Source organism: Oreochromis niloticus, unplaced genomic scaffold (assembly GCF_001858045.2).
Source record: "Oreochromis niloticus isolate F11D_XX unplaced genomic scaffold, O_niloticus_UMD_NMBU tig00007766_pilon, whole genome shotgun sequence".
Lineage (NCBI taxonomy): Eukaryota > Metazoa > Chordata > Actinopteri > Cichliformes > Cichlidae > Oreochromis > Oreochromis niloticus.
Window position 1 is genome coordinate 2,190 of NW_020328759.1, and position 18,106 is coordinate 20,295.

Below are 18,106 nucleotides of genomic sequence, written 5' to 3' on the forward strand. Positions count from 1 at the left end.
AATTATGAGTTCCACAGGGTTCAGTGCTAGACCATTCTATTTACATTATACATGCTTCCTTAGGCAACATCATTAGAACATAGCAAATTTCACTGCTATGCAGATGACACGCAGCTCTATCTATCCATGAAGCCAGGTAACACACACAATTAGTTAAACTGCAGGAATGTCTTAAGACATAAAGACCTGGATGGCCGCTAACTTTCTGCTTCTTAATTCAGATAAACTGAGGTTATTGTACTCGGCCCTGAAATCTTAGAAATATGGTGTCTAACCAGATTCTTACTCTGGATGGCATTACCTTGGCCTCCAGTAATGCTGTGAGGAACTTGGAGTCATTTTTAACCAGGATCCTTCAACGCACATATTAAACAAATATGTAAGACTGCTTTCTTCCATTTGTGCAACATCTCTAAATTAGAAATATCCTGTCTCAGAGTGATGCTGAAAACTAGTTCATGCATTATTACTTCCAGCTGGACTACTGTAATTCTTTATTATCAGGATGTCTAAAAACTCACTGAAAAGCCTTCAGCTGATCCAAAATGCTGCAGCAAGAGTACTGACAAGCACTAGAGAGAGAGCATATTTCCCTTCATTGGCTTCCTGTTAAATCCAGAATTGAATTCAAATCCTGCTCCTACATACAAGGTCTTAAATAATCAGGCCCATCTTATCTTAATGACCTTGTAGTACCATATCACCCTATTAGAGCACTTCGCTCTCGCTCTGCAGGCTTACTTGCTGTTCCTAGAGTATTTAAAAGTAGAATGGGAGGGAGAGCCTTCAGTTTTCAGGCCCTCTTCTGTGGAACCAGCTTCCAGTTTGGATTCGGAGACAGACACTATCTCTACTTTCAAGATTAGGCTTAAAACTTTCCTATTTGCTAAAGCATATAGTTAGGGCTGGACCAGGTGACCCTGAATCCTCCTTAGTTATGCTGCAATAGACGTAGGCTGCCAGGGATTCCATGATGCATTGAGTTTTTCCTTTCCAGTCACCTTTCTCACTCACTATGTGTTAATAGACCTCTCTGCATCAAATCATATCTGTTATTAATCTCTGTCTCTCTTCACAGCATGTCTTATCCTGTTTTCCTTCTCTCACCCAACCGTCGCAGCAGATGGCCGCCCCTCCCTGAGCCTGGTTCTGCGGAGGTTCTTCCTGTTAAAAGGGAGTTTTCCTTCCCACTGTCGCCAAAGGCTTGCTCATAGGGTCATATGATGTTGGGTTTTTCTCTGTATTTATTATTGTGCATCTACTGTACATATAAAGCGCCTTGAGGCGACTTTGTTGTATTTGGCGCTATATAAATAAATTGAATTGAATTGAATTGAATTGTAACCACAGTGACTCTGATAAAACAGGAATTAGCAGAATCCATCTGATATGAAGCTGTGCTTTGAATACACTTCCTCCTCTTGAAGAGTAGTCAGATATCTGTGTTCAGGTTTTTGTACAGCCTCTTAATAATAATAATAATAATAATGGATTGGATTTTATAGAGCTTTCCAAGGCACCCAAGCACTTTACAATGCCATTATTCATTCACGCTCACATTCATACACTGGTGGAGGCAAGCTACGGTTGTAGCACAGCTGCCCTGGGCAGAGTGACAGAGCGAGGCTGCCATATCGCGCATCGGCCCCTCTGGCCAACACCAGTAGGTGGTAGGTAAAGCCAAGGCACAAAACAGGAGAGAGAGGCCGGGGATCGAACCGGCGACCGTCCGGTTACAGGTCGTTCCAACCCCCCCCCAGGGGTTGTGATACACAGTGATACACTTTGTATCACTGTGTTTCTAGAGCACAGTAGTAGAGAGCTGTGTCTGCAGGTTAGGCTGTTATGGTCAGAGTAGTTGATGTAATGATGTTTGGGTTTTATAACGTTTATCAGGAATATATTCACTCGAGTCCTTTGGCTCCTTTCCTGAGTATAAACTGTGGAGCCTGAAGGTCAGAATCATGTCTGTACAGTGAAGGTAAATATGACTGTAACCCGTCTCATAGTTACATGTGAGTTTGACAGATTCTCCTTCTGTTTCAGTGACTTCAGTTTGTTGAGGAGTGATTGAGTCTCCAGCTGTTAGTCCTGGAAAGAAAGAAGAAAAGTAGTGAAATGCAGTCTGTATATTTGCTTAATGCAGCAGCTTCAACTAAACTTTAATCCTGTTCTTAAACTCACCTATAATGTGAGATAGAAGCAAAAAGAGGTGCAGCAACATGTCTTTGGAGTTATTAAAGCCAGACAGCACATGAAAATGTTCTTCCACTGCAGCACAATGACCAAGGTTCAGTGGCGGGACCAATTACATTTTAACATCATAGTTTCAGTTATCTCAGCCAATCAAATAGTTTTGTGCTTCCACAGCAGCTCTGTCTCTGATGTTTTCTGCTTCGTTTCTCTGTCTATTCAAATGATAATATTTGTGATTTTCTTGTTTTTCATGGATGTAAAACACAACAACATTGTTTTCAGCTAGAAACTGATTTGAAACAGAGAGAAATCTTCGACAGCGGAACAGTTAAAGGTAAATGCCTCTGCCGGAACAACAACGTGTGACCCAAGAAAGGAAAGCGCGTGTGTGAACAGAGCCGAGAGTGTGGGACCGAAAGAGTCAGCTCATCACTGTGGTGTTAGCGGCTTTGTACTGACTGCCCGAGCTCTCTGTAACACTTTACATTCATTAATAAGAGAGAGAGAGAGGAGGTGCGTTAACAGTCCCGCTCTGTCGGAGCTTTATCACGTGACACCAGGCGGACGTAAACAAAAGAAAGGCGCTAATGCCGTTAGCTTTCCTCTTGTGTGCCTGAGCAGAGACTCTTCTGTTGTTGTTTTATGTGAGCTGTGGCAGTAACAATGCCTTCAGTTCAGTATCTGAGAGAGTTTATCAACGAGCGACTAACTGCTGCTGCTGAACAAATATTCTTGGAGTTGAAAAAACGATCGTCCAGTACGAGGAAGAGATCGACCGTCAGCGCGACTGCTGGATATCACTGGAAACCCGAAATCAAGCTTCGGAGGATAGGTGAGTGTCCTCTGAGGGAGGATCCTGATCACAGCTCTGCGGATGTTTATGATTGTGAGGTTAATAAAAACTCGACTGCATCTTTTGCATCCTGCTGTGTTACAGATTAACTGGTGACGATCATTGTTGGGTTCATTTAGAGAGAAAGAAAAATACCAAAGTAGATTTTCTAAATGTATTAAGCAGTTGAAGGCTCAAGTTAAAAAAATAATAAAATAAAACAACTGCTTCGCTTAGGAGGCCAAACAAAAAGAGCCCACTCCAGACAGTAAACGCTTTTTATTATGTGTGATAAACAGGACGCTATGGTCACTGGTCAAAGGTTGGAGGAAAGGCACCGTCCTCCTTATAGAGCAGGGCGATATGACCAAAAATATTTATCACGATATACATTTGAAATTTGCGATAACGATATAACTGACAATATAATTGACACGAGACAAGATCATTTACAACTCCAACTTTATTAGTGCAAAAATAAAGGCCGACATATCTCAACTAACCATGTATAATATCCACAACGTAAAAGAGGTTATACACACACAATACGGTAATATTTGTTGAAGCACAGTAGTATCACTCCGCGAGGTCCTGCCTACGGTAGCCGTAATGCTCGACAATCCATCAAGCGGTGCGGCTTCGTAGTTTAGCAAAGTCGTACTGAAACATTTACAGATTTTCGTGTACCACATAAATCGTTTCGAGGTCAGTACACAACCAGAATTCATACATAAGCACATGGGATTATAAGGGGCGCTGTCGACTTTCAAAAAATCAAAGCATTGATTTTAAATGTGCCATATTTTCCAAAACACATGGTAATAACGACGGCCCGCTAGCATGCGCTACCAAAAATAGTGCTTTGTTGTGTATCTGACGGACGAAAGCTAAACCAGTTCCACACCACTGAAGTTGCAGCATTTTTACAAACCAGTTCTGGTTCATCCGTTTCATTCAACGATCCACTTTCGCTCTTCATTCTGCTTTGCCGCCATGCTTTTTCCACCATGCGCATATGAAAACAAGGCACTGCGCACGCGTTTTACCCAGATTCTTTTGCGATATTTCATTTTCTTATCGTTGCCTAACATTATACTGGTATTACTGTGAATGTATGATATGACCCAGCCTACTCCTTATTTGGCTGAAATCCAGCACTTCAGCTCACATTTTTCTTCGCAGCTTTGAGCATCTCCTTACGTGGAGACGCCACTTCACCTCTGCCAGTGATTAACTGGTGTCATGAATAAATGGTGACAGTCAAACAGATGTGTGGTAGATTTGCTTTTCAGGAGCCGCTACTGACAAACCAGCAAATAAACACTGAATATCTCACCTGAGACATTTGAGATTAATTTGTGTCTTTTTCTGGAAATGAATTCAATTTGAAAATTATTTGAAATGGTGGTTTAGTGAGTTTGTGGTCACCTGGACAATCATGTACTGTTTGTCAGAAACACTTGGGCAAAATAGATAACTGATCGTCACAGCTAGTGAGAGTTGGTAGTTAGATACAGTCTGTATAGGTTTGGTTAATTTAACAAACATTTGTGGGGGGACAGGATTACAGTAGTTAGACAATGATCGATAAGCAACAGAGCCAGTGTGACTGAGTCGATCTCCTGAAAGTGAGTGGGTTTAAGAAGTGAGTGGCTCAGGTGTGCCAGTTGGTGTGTCATGTGTGTTTTTTGAGTTTGAGGTGAGTTGGCTTTAAAACATCAACTTTCTAAGTTGAGAATATTCATAATTTAATTTCCAAAAATTGCATATGATGGTTATATTGTAGCTGGATCGGCTGAAGTATCACATAGTAGCTGCAGCAGTCTCAAATGGAGTCCTGTCCAGTGCCATAGCATACAGCCAGATTAACCTGTAACACATCTGCGCCTGGATCTATCACCATGCTGAGTAAGGACTGAGTGGCTGCACTTACACCTGGAGCATTCAAACAACCCACAAACATCATGTTGAAAGATGCGGTGCCAGCAATGGACTGACTAAACAGGCCGTTAGCAAAGACAACAAGAATCATTTTTCGGTTTATTTAAAATGCAAAACATCTGACTCACTGCACAAGAAAGTGACGCCTGCACTTACAGCCACACTGGTAATAGCCACCTATTAGTGAGAGGCTCATACATAACATTGCATTCACATTTGTGTTCTTTAAATATAGAATTAATTTACAGGACAATAAATAACTGGTTTTGGTTTAGAATTAATTCACATACCACATAACACTGCATTCTAAAATAAGTGCACACATTTTAGTTTACACTGTTATGCATGATTTGTTCTTTGTTTTCTGATTACGTTAGTTGCAGCTGCTCCAGTTGATTGAGGAGCCAAGAGGTGGAAAAGGCGGAGCGAGCCTTGATGGAAGCTGCAAATTGGTCATTCCTCGGACCATGGGGGAATTGGAGTTCTTTATGTTAGTTAGTTAGGTTTTGTGTGTTTTAGGTTTTGTGTGTTTTACCCCTTTTTGTGAGCTGATCAGACACTATTTAAGTTTCCCCTTTGTCTCGTTAAGTTAGGTCAGTTTGAGTTATCAGTAGGGTGCAACGGATCACGGTTTATCCGAAATCCGAACCGATCCCACTCCACGGTTCGGTACGCACGTGATCCGAAGATTCGAAAAGAAAAAAAGTATGTGTATGGTGCGCGTCGTCAGTCTGTCAAGCGGTAGCGCTAGCGGTCCAAGTAGCGGAGCAGAGGAGTTTGCGGCATTTAAGCAGCCCTTTGCTGCCCAGTCCGACCGGGCTAAAGCTAAAAGCTAATGGGGTGTTTAGCTGCAGACGGGAGGCCGTCGTCTGTTGTGCAAACAAGGTTTAAACTGTGATGAACGTGCTTGACCCACGCTATGATATCTCGTTGCGCGTCCACTTCAGTGACAAGATCCTTCCAAGCATGTATGAGCAGGAGAAGTTTAAAGTTATGGCTGAACTGTCCAGGCATCTTCTGTTGCTCCAACTACAAATGGGTGGAGCTCCAGGGCAACGGAAAGCACGTGACCGTGACCGCCCGTTATATCACAGCGGAGAGGTAGATACAAAGCCTGCACTGCCCTATAGATTACATTAGATTAGATGAAACTTTATTTATTTCTCGGGTGGGTTCCTCCGGGAAATTCAGTTTCCAGTAGCACAGCACCCACAGAAGTTGCAGAATGTGAGCAGAAATATACAATGTTTACACATATATAAATACAGAGTATACAAAAGGGATAAATAGAATAAATAGGAATAAGGATACAAGGGAACGGCACATTTCAAGTATTGTGAGTCTATTACACCGTTGGATATTAACAAAAACTATTGCACAGTGAAAAGGCACTACAGCTTACTTGTTCCCCCCTCCTCTGTCCCGTTTCCCCTCCAGCGAGGAGTTAAACAGTTTGATGGCGTGTGGGACAAAGGACTTGAGTTTGGGAGAAGCAACCTGTCACTGAACAGACTCCTCTGGTTGTTTATGGCCATGTGCAGATGATGCAGAGCTGCCCAGCATGGTCCATAATGTCCATATTGCACCTTAATTTGTTTTATATAAGTGCGTGGAATGAGTCTTCAGTTGAATGTTTTTTAATAGGCAAAAAATACTTAAATAAGTAAACGGCGAGTAGAATTTTTGTCTTTTTTTTTCTATTTTTGCTGATCCGAAAATTGATCCGATCCGTGACTTTAAAACCGTGATCTGATCCGAACCGTGAGATTTTTGATCCGTTGCACCCCTAGTTATCAGTATGGTTTGCTAACTTTGAGTAGAGTTCTGTTATTTTGACCTCTTTTATGGGCCCAAGATTTTCATTCTTTTTGCATGATTTAACCAATTATGTTTTTGGGTTAAATAAAAAATCCTTTTTTTGGACTTTAACCTGTGCCTAAGTATCCTTCGCTGCTCGGTCTGTCACAGAAAGTCAACGCACACTGTGCACTACCACCATCTGCAGTAGGTTCATTCAATCTAGAAAGAGAAATTGTATGTTGTCACGGTCACACGGTCTAAAGTCAGGTTGTTGAATGAAGAAACTGCGCTTAGCAGGTTTAGGAGGCTGCCATGTGTAAATGTGCAGTTACTGCAGATTTGTGTGCACAAGTCTTATCTGTGTGTACCGTGATATGGCCCAGCCCTAAGACAAAGCACTGTGCCCAGTCTGAGGCTGGTAGTCAGTGTTTGTTCAAGTACAATACACCGTGACCATTATAGCTAGCATACAAAGACACCATAGGATGTAGCGCTCTGCTGTTTGGGATGTTTGTCACAGACTCCTCCAGCTGCTGCGTCACCCACAAATGTTTGTTAAAATAATCAAGCTTGTGTTGTAGGCAGTGTTGAGGAGTAACGGAATACATGTACCTGCGTTACATATTTAAAATACCAAATATGAGTAACTGTATTCCGTTACAGTTACCGTTTTAAAAGGTGGTATTCAGAATACAGTTACTTTGTCGAAAGAAATGGATTACACGACGGCTTAGAGCGTTTTATTGTCAGTGTGCAGTTTCTTACACAGCGAAATTGGGTAGCTGGACCACAAAGGTGCAAAAGTAAGAAGAGTAAACGATATACAAGGAGGGAAAAAAATGAAAAATAAAAAAAAGCAATATATATGTATACATATATGTGAGTGAAGCATTTAATTTAGTTTAAAGGTTTATGTGCAAGACGCAAGAACAGAAAACACTGAAAGCTACAAATGTGTTGTGCATGAAACTGGAATTAAAACGTGGTGATGGAGCCAGAGCCGGATGTTTGTCAGAAGGTAATCTGGCTGTGCACTATCGCACTTGGCCACAGGTGGCGCTAGTTGACTTGCCTACATTTGAGTGCACACAAAGTAAACTGCACGCTTCAGTGTGTGGCGAAGACGCTGAAATCGAAGTAATAAAACGTACGAGGGGAATGATAACGAAGACAAGATTCTCCAGTAACTCAGTTTGCTGTTTCAGAAAGCTGCTGATCTCAGACCTGCACAACTTCAGCTGCATGAAGAGCACATGAGATTTTCTCTGACAGCATTAAATTAAACCTGATTAAGGTCAAAGGTCATCACTTGTATGTTAAATTAAAAACTTCAATCTAGAATTTTTTCACACTGTGTTTTGCCAATGTTGTATCATTCATACAAGAGTAACCAGAGAGGATGTATATTTAACCCTCTGGGTCCACGGCATAATTGGCCATTTTAACCACTTTTGAGTAAATTGGTTTGGCTGAGATTAAAGTTATTAGATTAGATTAGATAAAATAAAACTTTATTAATCCCCGGGTGGTTTTCACACAGCTGAATAAATGCCAAACAGAAAACTGATTAAACAGAAGTGTCAGATGGTTGAGAATTTACACCAGTGTCCTGTTATATTTTAGATAGCAAGGAGCAGACGGCTGAGTTTATTAAACTCCACCGACACAGCGGTGATGCAAATCTGAAGGCTAGACCGTCCAATTTCACAGCAGTTTACTTCCGGCCTACCCGATCTTCCGAGGACCCGACCCACGTAGACCACAAAGGCCGGGTCCTCAGGAGGATGCAGCCCATGTCCAATGACTTGGAACCACCTTATCTGCAATACTTCAACAGTTGTAAATGCACTAATAAAATCAGCCATTACTTATATCCAACCCTGGGTTGCTGCTTTACTCACAACCTCTTCACATTCTGTGAAGCAAAGCTGTTTTTTAAAAATGATTTTCACGGTTTATCATCATTACTTTTCTTTTCCTCTTGTCTTTTTGTCCCTCCAGAACTCCCACAGCAGCCTGTCTGTAAGGACGAGGTGGTTCTCCCTGAGCAGCAGCTCTGGAACCAGGAGAGGAACTCTCTGCACCAGGAGGAACCAGAACTTCCACATATTAAAGAAGAACATGAGGAACACTTCACCAGTCAGGAGGGTGAGCAGGTTGGACTCAAGGAGGAGACTGATACCTTTATGGTGACTGCTGCTGAGGAAAGAGACCACCATGACCCAGAAGCAAAAAGTAACCAGCTCCCTTCTCAAACCTGTCCTATAGATGAGAGCCAAAATCACAGAGGAAGCAGGAATTTAGACTCAGGGACAAATAGTAACTTAGAAAGTCAGAGTAATTGTGACACAGGTAAAGAGTCTTTATCATGTAATCTTTGTGGAAAATCCTTTAAGAATAAGTACAAAATGAGTCAACATCACAGAATCCACACAGGTGAGAAGCCATATTCTTGTGAAACGTGTGGGAAAAAGTTTAGTCTGTCATCAAAGCTTAAAAGCCATAAGACTATCCATACAGGTGAGAAACCGTATTCTTGTAAAATATGTGGCAAAAGTTTCACACGAAGCGATAGTGTGACCATACACATGAGAATGCACACAGGTGAGAGACCATACCATTGTAAATCATGCGGGAAAATGTTCACATCTAGCAGTCATTTATCGGCACACAGAAGATCGCACACAGGTGAGAGACCGTATCATTGTAAAACATGCGGGAAAATGTTCACATCTAGCAGTCATGTATGGCGCCACATGAAAACGCACACGGGTGAGAAGTCGTAGTCTTGAAACATTTAGAGAACAATGTCTGAGAAGCCAAGCGTGAAAGAAGATCTAAGAATTTATACAGGTTCACAGGAGAACTTTCAGAGTTTAAATACCTTTAGGCTGTGTTCCGAAATCATTATTTATTGTTTTTGCTGTGCATTAGAGGATAGCTGATGGCTGTTGCTGATTTGGATTTAGTGTCTTTTGATGTAAAACTGGATTTGAGCTATTTGTTTTTTAATAAACAGAAAAAATTGAAGATTTTTGTTACATTGGTAGCTGTTTAGTTTATTTGGTTCATATAACTTTGGTTATTCCTTTCATTAAGACTGACATAAGTTTTTGTTTTTGCTTTTTTTATTTTTTAACTTTTGAGTTTTCTAAGAATGTAGACGTGTTGTGCTGATGGGATCAGGTTGGGTAGGCAGGTCCACCATGGGGGAGGGTCTTTGTTTTGTTGTGTTTTATGTACACAGCAGTAACTAATGGATGAATACTTTGACAGTAGTAAAGTAGAAAGTTTTGAGGGGATGATTGTGTTGCTTGGACTCCAGCCTGCAGAAAACTGCTGTTCCTGTAGCTGCACAAGTGTGTCTCTGCTTGATTTGCCTCACAGTGTGAGGCAAAGATGTTTTTCCTGTGTAATGGGGACCTGCCAGAGCTCATCTTTGATCTTTCATTTCATAAAATGGACTAGGGATAAATGAAGATAACAGTTTACTTCAGTTGTACTTGTATCCTTTATATCCGTTGAATAGATTTTTATAGGTTATTGCTGTTAGCTTCTGCATACATTAAATTGAATCTGTGATTAAAGCCCACCTGTCATTACTTTATTTCATTCCTCAGACTCCTCCCACCTGAATGCTGTCATTACAAAGCCACTTGCGCTCGGTCCTTAACCCTTTAAAGCCGGTCGGAGCGGGCACACTTTTGCATAGCTATTTTTAAATCCCTGTAGAACTGCAACCACGTAAGCTAGCACAATAATTGTTTTTTGCATATGAAACCGGAGGAGTTGTACTTGCATCATATGCCATCAGCTTGTCCTAGGTCACGGTTTCCTTCCACACATAGCTTTGCAAAAACTGCATAAAAAGCACTTGCAGCAACAAAAACATAATCTTCCAGAAACACGCTTTGCTGATCCAATCAGCTGTTTAAAACGTTTCCTACGTTGGAATAGACGTCAGAGCGAACTATCGCATGTCTGCCATTACTTGCCCGAAACCGGAAGTGATGTCATTTTCGCGGAAAATGTAGTTGTTGGTTTTTTTGTTGTTTTTTTTACCTTCGGGGCCTTATAAGCCTATACTGGTATTTCTAAAACTCATGTTGACTTTATGCTTTCCTGAATAGTTTCTGGGATGATTAGAACTCAAATTGCACTGCTGGAAATAGTTTATTTTGATGCACATGCTGTTTTGTTTTATTTTTTTGCAAATTTGGATTCCTGTAGTATATTAAAATTGGTGAATCTCAAAAACAAAACTATGAAGACACTCAAAATAAATTTCCTGTTGTTGGAAACTTTTTTTGTGCAACTTTTTTTGTATTTACAGTTTTGAGGGATAAACCTCTTAAAATTCTCTAACTAGAAATATATGTAAAAAACAAAACAAAAACAATTTTCTATTTTTTTGTAGTTCATTGCACTTTTTTGCAATTTATGTAGTTACTATGGACTTAATGCATACATATTATTAAAACTTGTGCTATAACGGTTGTATTGCTGTATAGCAACTTGAAATGCTCCCAAAATGGCACTACAGCATGTAAAAATATAAAGATAAGCTCTGGCGGACTTGGTTCTATGGTAGGTCTTAAAGGGTTAAGATGTTTCATGTTTAAAAATCTGGCACTTTGGCTCCATGAATATGGACTCTCAGAAGTGGAACTCGTGGAATGATGGATGGAAGTCTGTCAATAGAAATTGTACTTAGTAGTCAGTATAAGCTTTTAATGATATAAGTTTGCATATGATAGAATACTGTATGTTGACCTTTTGATGACTTAGACTGTTGTCCACTACAAGACTGTTTTATAAATTCTTTCTCACAGTGATATTAGCTGAACAAGCAGGAAGAGGAGAGCTGGACACTCTTATCTGCTGTATCCCACAACACACACACATACACCTGAACCACTCTTCACTCCCTACGCACTAACATTCCTCTGCCTATGAATGGACGTATTCACTGTTGTATCACTTTTGCATATAATAAAGACAAGTGCAGGAGCAGAGCGCGCATCGCAGGGCCCCCACTCTGGTGTGAGCGTTCTGTGATCGCCCTTGTATACAAGTAAATGCTGCAGCGTCTGTGTGTTTCTACCCTTAGACTCTTAGCTGAAGAAGTGTCTTTAGAATAAATCTCTTGACAAAGTCCCAAAAATATTTGGTTGTCGGATCTCTGATGCAGAGTTGGAGGTGTGTAGAAAACAGAATTTTACAAGTAGGAGGCTGACATTTGAGTTCCAGCTGCTCATATATATATAATGACGTTCAGACCACATCAACTGTTTAATCAACCATTTTATTATAGTGAATTAAAAGAAATGTGGAACAGCTGACATTCATGTGGTGAGTGTGTGGCTGTCTGTATGTAGCTAAGGTCTGAAAAAGAATGAAAATTAAACCAATGCCAGAGAAACCACATCCCTACCTGCTGGAGAAAAGACTGAACATTTGTTACCAAGTCTTTTTGAACAATACCCCAATGGTAACAGGTGTGCCTCCTCTCATCACCTGCCTCACAACCTATCTAATCCTACACAAACCCAGAAAGGGCAAAGACCTGAGTGGGCGGGGTTATCTGGGAAGCAGTGAAGATTTTTATGTAAAAGACATATAGTAATCTGTAAAACAGTCAAAATCACATCGATGTTTTCACAGGTATTAAAGTTTGAATGTTAAAGAAAAAAAAAAACCTTTTTTTTTCATCTGTCACTTTGGGTTAGGGCTGTTATGGTCAGAGTAGTTGATGTAGGAGATGTTTGGGTTTTATATCGATTATCAGGGATATATTGAGCTGTCTACTATTTCCCTCCTTTCCATAGTATAAACTGAGGAGCCTGAAGGTCAGAATTATGTCTGTACCAGTGAAGTAGAGGATGTGTATCACTTGTCTCATAGCTACATGTGAGTGTGACAGATTTTCCTTCTGTTTCAGTGACTTCAGTTTGTTGAGGAGTGATTGAGTCTCCAGCTGTGAGTCCTGGAAAAAGAAAGAAGAAAAGTAGTGAAATGCAGTCTGTATATCTGCTTAATGCAGCAGCTTCAACTAAACTTTAATCCCTGTTCTTAAACTCACCTATAATGTGAGATAGAAGCAAAAAGAGGTGCAGCAACATGTCTTTGGAGTTATTAAAGCCAGACAGACAGCACATGAACAATGTTCTTCCACTGCAGCACAATGACCAACAAATAATGTCATTGAATGAGCTCAACTTCAGTGGGCGGGGTCAGGTACCTCGTGACATCGTAGTTTCAGTTCATCTCAGCCAATCAAATAGTTTTGTGCTTCCACAGCAGCTCTGTCTCTGTCTCTGATCTTTACTGCTTCATTTCTCTGTTGTCTTTGTCATCAGTCCAATGACACAAGAATCAGAGGTTTAACAGTGTGTGGCTCCCTCTAGTGGATGTTGTGGAGTATTCTGTTGTCTTTGCTCCAAAGGTTTTTGTACAGAGTTTTGGTGTTTCCTGTCACTGTGGGCCTCACAGCACAGTAGTACACAGCAGAGTCTGTCACTGCAGCAGAGGAGATCTGAAGAGTCATTTGTCTGTTATTATCAACTGCTTTTACAGTTAATCCTGTGACTGGATTTAATATTTTCTCTCCTGTTCCTGAGTGAGAGATCAGGAACTCTGGTGGTTTTCCAGGATATTGTCGATACCAGAAGAAATAATATCATAAACTGCAGCTTTGGAGTATCTATAGGACAGAGTAACAGTGCTGCCTTCTACACTGAACACTTCTTTGTTGGTTGGAGTGAGATCTTCACAGCTGACACCTAAAGGAACAGAAACATATTTGATACTTTTATAAATCATCACAGTTCAAATGTATTTCTTTAAACACACAGACTGTAACGTACCTGTTAGAATGGTGAGAATCAGTAAAGAAAGTGCATAATAGTCCAAAGACAACATGTTGAATGAAGGTAAAGTTTATGGTTTGTGTGCTGAACTCTGTTGAATGTGGAGGTTTCTCTCTCTTCTAGTTCAGTAACAGCTCAGCTCCTCCCTGAATCTCTCCTCCTCCTCTCTGATCTGGGTTTGAACTTCTCTCACTTCCTCCTCTTTACACACTAGTAGCAGCATTTTCACTTTCAGGTGGGAGCTCATATTTCATCAGGCTCCAGCTTCCCTGCATCACTGAATTGGGATAATCTGAAAATGGATGGATGATTAAGTTTTCAGTGTTAAGTGGCTGAAATGAAAAGAATAATTCAAAGTCTAAACAAAAATACACTGCTCAGAAAAATAAAGGGAACACAAAAATAAGGCATTCTAGATCTAAATGGATGAAATATTCTTATTAAATACTTTGTTCTTTACGTAGTTGAATGTGCTGACAACAAAATTTAAAAAGAAATATCACTGGAAATCAAATTCAGCAACCCACGTAGGTCTGAATTTGGAGTCACACTCAAAATCAAAGTGGAAAAACACACTACAGTAATGTCCTTAAAACAAGTCAAAATGAGGCTCAGTGGTGTGTGTGGCCTCCACGTGTCTGTATGACCTCCCTACATACCAGCGCGTGGCCTGGGCATGCTCCTGATGAGGTGGAGGATGGATCACCCCCCAGACCTGGACTAAAACATCTGCCAACTCCTGGACAGTCTTTGGTGGATGGAGTGAGACATGATGTCCCAGATGTGCTCAACTGGATTCAGGTCTGGGGACTGGGCGGGTCAGTCAATAGCATCAATGCCTTCATCTCGCAGGAACTTGCTGTGGCAGATCCTTTTCGGATGTATCAGTCATATATTTTAATCATATCATATTAGTAATAATAATATCACTGTCTTACTTTAGTATAGCAAGATCACTCCTGCCTTTTAGTTGTCTGCCTGTGCACTACAAATGGGCCTTATGCTCTATGACACCTACACACTGGGAGACTTCTGCTTATCAGGGATGTAAAACCTTGGTGACGTTGAAGCAGAAAACAACATCATAATTCTCTCTGTGAGGGAGGAGGTTTTAAGGATGGAGCTGATGGTACAGCCCCCCATGAGATGAGCTAACATGTAAGACTTATGGAATGTCTTTGTCTGTCTCTGTATATAACATGTAAGGGTGACGGACAAATTTTGGAGATGATCCTAGTGTTGGGATGTTCTCTCCACATTGCAATGTGTTTATTAAACCCACTTCAAATCACGCTCACTGGGTGTTTTGCAAGTTCTTGTTAAAATTTCCACAACAAACTGCTGACACACTCCAGCCACATGAGGTCTAGCATTGTCTTGCTTTAGAAGGAACCCAGGGCCAACCGCACCAGGACATGGTCTCACAAGGGGTCTGAGGATCTCATCTCGGTACCTAATGGTAGTCAGGCTACCTCTGGCGAGCACATGGAGGGCTGTGCGGCCCCCCAAAGAAATGCCCCCTCTACACCATTGCTGACCCACTGCCAAACCGGTCATGCTGGAGGATGTTGCAGGCAGCAGAACGTTCTCCACAGCGTGTCCAGACGCTGTCACGACTGTCACATGTGCTTGGTTTGAACCTGCTTTCACCTGTGAAGATCACAGGGTGCCAATGGCGAAGTTGCCAATTTTGGTATTCTCTGGCAAATGCCAAACGTCCTTCACAGTGTTGGGCTGTAAGCACAACCCCCACTTCTGACTGTTTAAGCAGACATATGCACATTTGTGGCCTGCTTTAGGTCCTTTTGCAGGGCTCCTCCTGTTCCTCCTTGCATAAAAGTGGAGGTAGTGCTCCTGCTGCTGGGTTGTTGCCCTCCTATTGCCTCCTCCATGTCTCTTGATGTACTGGCCCGTCTCGTGATAGTGCCTCTGGACATTATGCTGACAGACGCCAGCAAACCTTCTTGCCACAGCTCGCACTGATATGTCATCCTGGATGAGCTGCACTACCTGAGCCACTTGTGTGGGTTCTAGACTCCGCCTCATGCCAGCACTAGAGTGAAATCACTGCCTGCAGTCAAAAGTCACTAAAACACCAGCCAGAAAGCATAGCTGCTGAGAGGTGGTCTGTGGCCACCACCTGCAGAATAATTCTAAAGTTAGAAATATCCTGTCTCAGAGTGATGCTGAAAAACTAGTTCATGCATTTATTACTTCCAGGCTGGACTACTGTAATTCACTATTATCAGGATGTCCTAAAAACTCGCTGAAAAGTCTTCAGCTAATCCAAAATGCTGCAGCAAGAGTCCTGACAGGGACTAGAAAGAGAGAGCAGATTTCTCCTGTTTTGGCTTCCCTTCATTGGCTTCCTGTTAAATCCAGAATTCAAAATCCTGCTCCTCACATACAAGGTCTTAAATAATCAGGCCCCATCTTATCTTAATGACCTTGTAGTACCATATCACCCTATTAGAGCACTTCGCTCTCGCTCTGCAGGCCTACTTGTTGTTCCTAGAGTATTTAAAAGTAGAATGGGAGGAAGAGCCTTCAGTTTTCAGGCCCGTCTTCTGTGGAACCAGCTTCCAGTTTGGATTCAGGAGACAGACACTATCTCTACTTTCAAGATTAGGCTTCAAACTTTCCTTTTTGCTAAAGCATATAGTTAGGGCTGGACCAGGTGACCCTGAATCCTCCCTTAGTTATGCTGCAATAGACGTAGGCTGCCGGGGATTCCCATGATGCATTGAGTTTTTCCTTTCCAGCCACTCACTATGTGTTAATAGACCTCTCTGCATCGAATCATATCTGTTATTAATTTCTGTCTCTCTTCCACAGCATGTCTTTATCCTGTTTTCCTTCTTCACCCCAACCGGTCGCAGCAGATGGCCCCGCCCCTCCCTGAGCCTGGTTCTGCCGGAGGTTTCTTCCTGTTAAAAGGGAGTTTTTCCTTCCCACAGTCGCCAAAGTGCTTGCTCATAGGGGTCATATGATATGATTGTTGGGGTTTTCTCTGTATTTATTATTGTGCGATCTATTGTACAATATAAAGCGCCTTGAGGCGACTTTTGTTGTGATTTGGCGCTATATAAATAAAATTGAATTGAATTGAATTGAATAGAGCAGCACGAAGTTGGACACGAGGGGTTTTACTGTTGAACACCACAATCTCAGTCTTCTTATCATTTAAAACAAGGGAATTACTCAGGAACCGTTCTTTGACCTCCCGCATGCATTCTTGAAAGTAGTGCAGGGACACAGCAAGGTCGTCAGCAAGTTCAAAATAGATCTGTATGTCGTCGGCGTAACAGTGAAAGGCGATATTGTTTTTTCAAAGATTGCACCTAGAGGGAGCAAATACAATGAGAAAAGAATAGGGCCAAAAACTGATCCTTGAGGTACACCGCAACAGACCGGTGCAGAGGAAGTGGAGAAGGTGCCCAAGTTAACCAAGAAGGATCTGTCAGCGAGGTATGATTTAAACCAGTCAAGGGCAGTGCCTCTAATACCCACAGTGTGCTCAAGTCTTAATAATAAGATGTTATGGTCCACCATATCAAAAGCCGAAGAGAGGTCCAGTAAAACTAGGACCATAGAGCGTCCAGTATCAGTGATTACAAGAATATCATTACGAACTCTAACCAACGCTGTTTCAGTGCTATGCAGATTGAAATTCCTCAGCAACATTGTTCGTCTCCAAGTACGCCTGGAGCTGGGAGAGAACTAGTCTCTCCAGGATCTTGGACGAGAACGAGAGCTTAGAGATCGGTTTGTAGTTCAAAAGGTCATAACAGTCAGTTTCTTTTTTTAAGAATTGGGTGGACTACAGCATGCTTAAAAGCCAAAGGGACACAGCCTGAGAGCAAGGAGAAATTCATTAGAGACAAGATACTAGGTCCAATTACATCAAAACATTCCTTAGCTATGCGAGATGGAAGACTGTCAAGCACAGTATTGGTCTTATTCATTTCATCAACTAGCACTTAAGAGTCAAAAGTGACACAGGCTCAAACTGATGGAAAGTTGAAATGCAATCAGAAATGGGAGAGGACATGAAACACGTTTCAGTCACAGTAACAGAATCAGAGGTTTAACAGTGTGGCTCCCTCTAGTGGATGTTGTGGAGTATTCTGTTGTCTTTGCTCCAAAGGTTTTTGTACAGAGTTTTGGTGTTTCCTGTCACTGTGGGCCTCACAGCACAGTAGTACACAGCAGAGTCTGTCACTGCAGCAGAGGAGATCTCCAGATGAAACTCCTTTTTTTCTCTCTCATGTATAAACTTCAGCTTTTCTGTTTGCGCTGAATGTTCTGCCATGAGAAGCTGTGGACGTGAACCGGACTTCTGATGGTACCAGAAAAGTGCCTGAACATAACCTGAATAGTTGCAGGAGAGAGTCACAGTGTCTCCTTCCAAACTCATCACTGCATCTTTAGATGGTGTCAGTAAATCCTCAGAGGATCCTGAAAACAA

General features: G+C 41.6%; 1 long non-coding RNA gene across 1 annotated transcript; it reads right to left on the reverse strand.

The window, feature by feature from the left end:
• Nucleotides 1–2,000: 2,000 nt before the first annotated feature.
• LOC112845529 (uncharacterized) lies at nt 2,001–2,245 on the reverse strand. Its single transcript, XR_003218370.1, has 2 exons — nt 2,185–2,245; nt 2,001–2,091 (listed from the first exon to the last, which is right to left on the reverse strand). It is a non-coding gene; the product is annotated as an uncharacterized LOC112845529 (long non-coding RNA).
• Between the last annotated feature and the right edge of the window lie 15,861 nt (nt 2,246–18,106).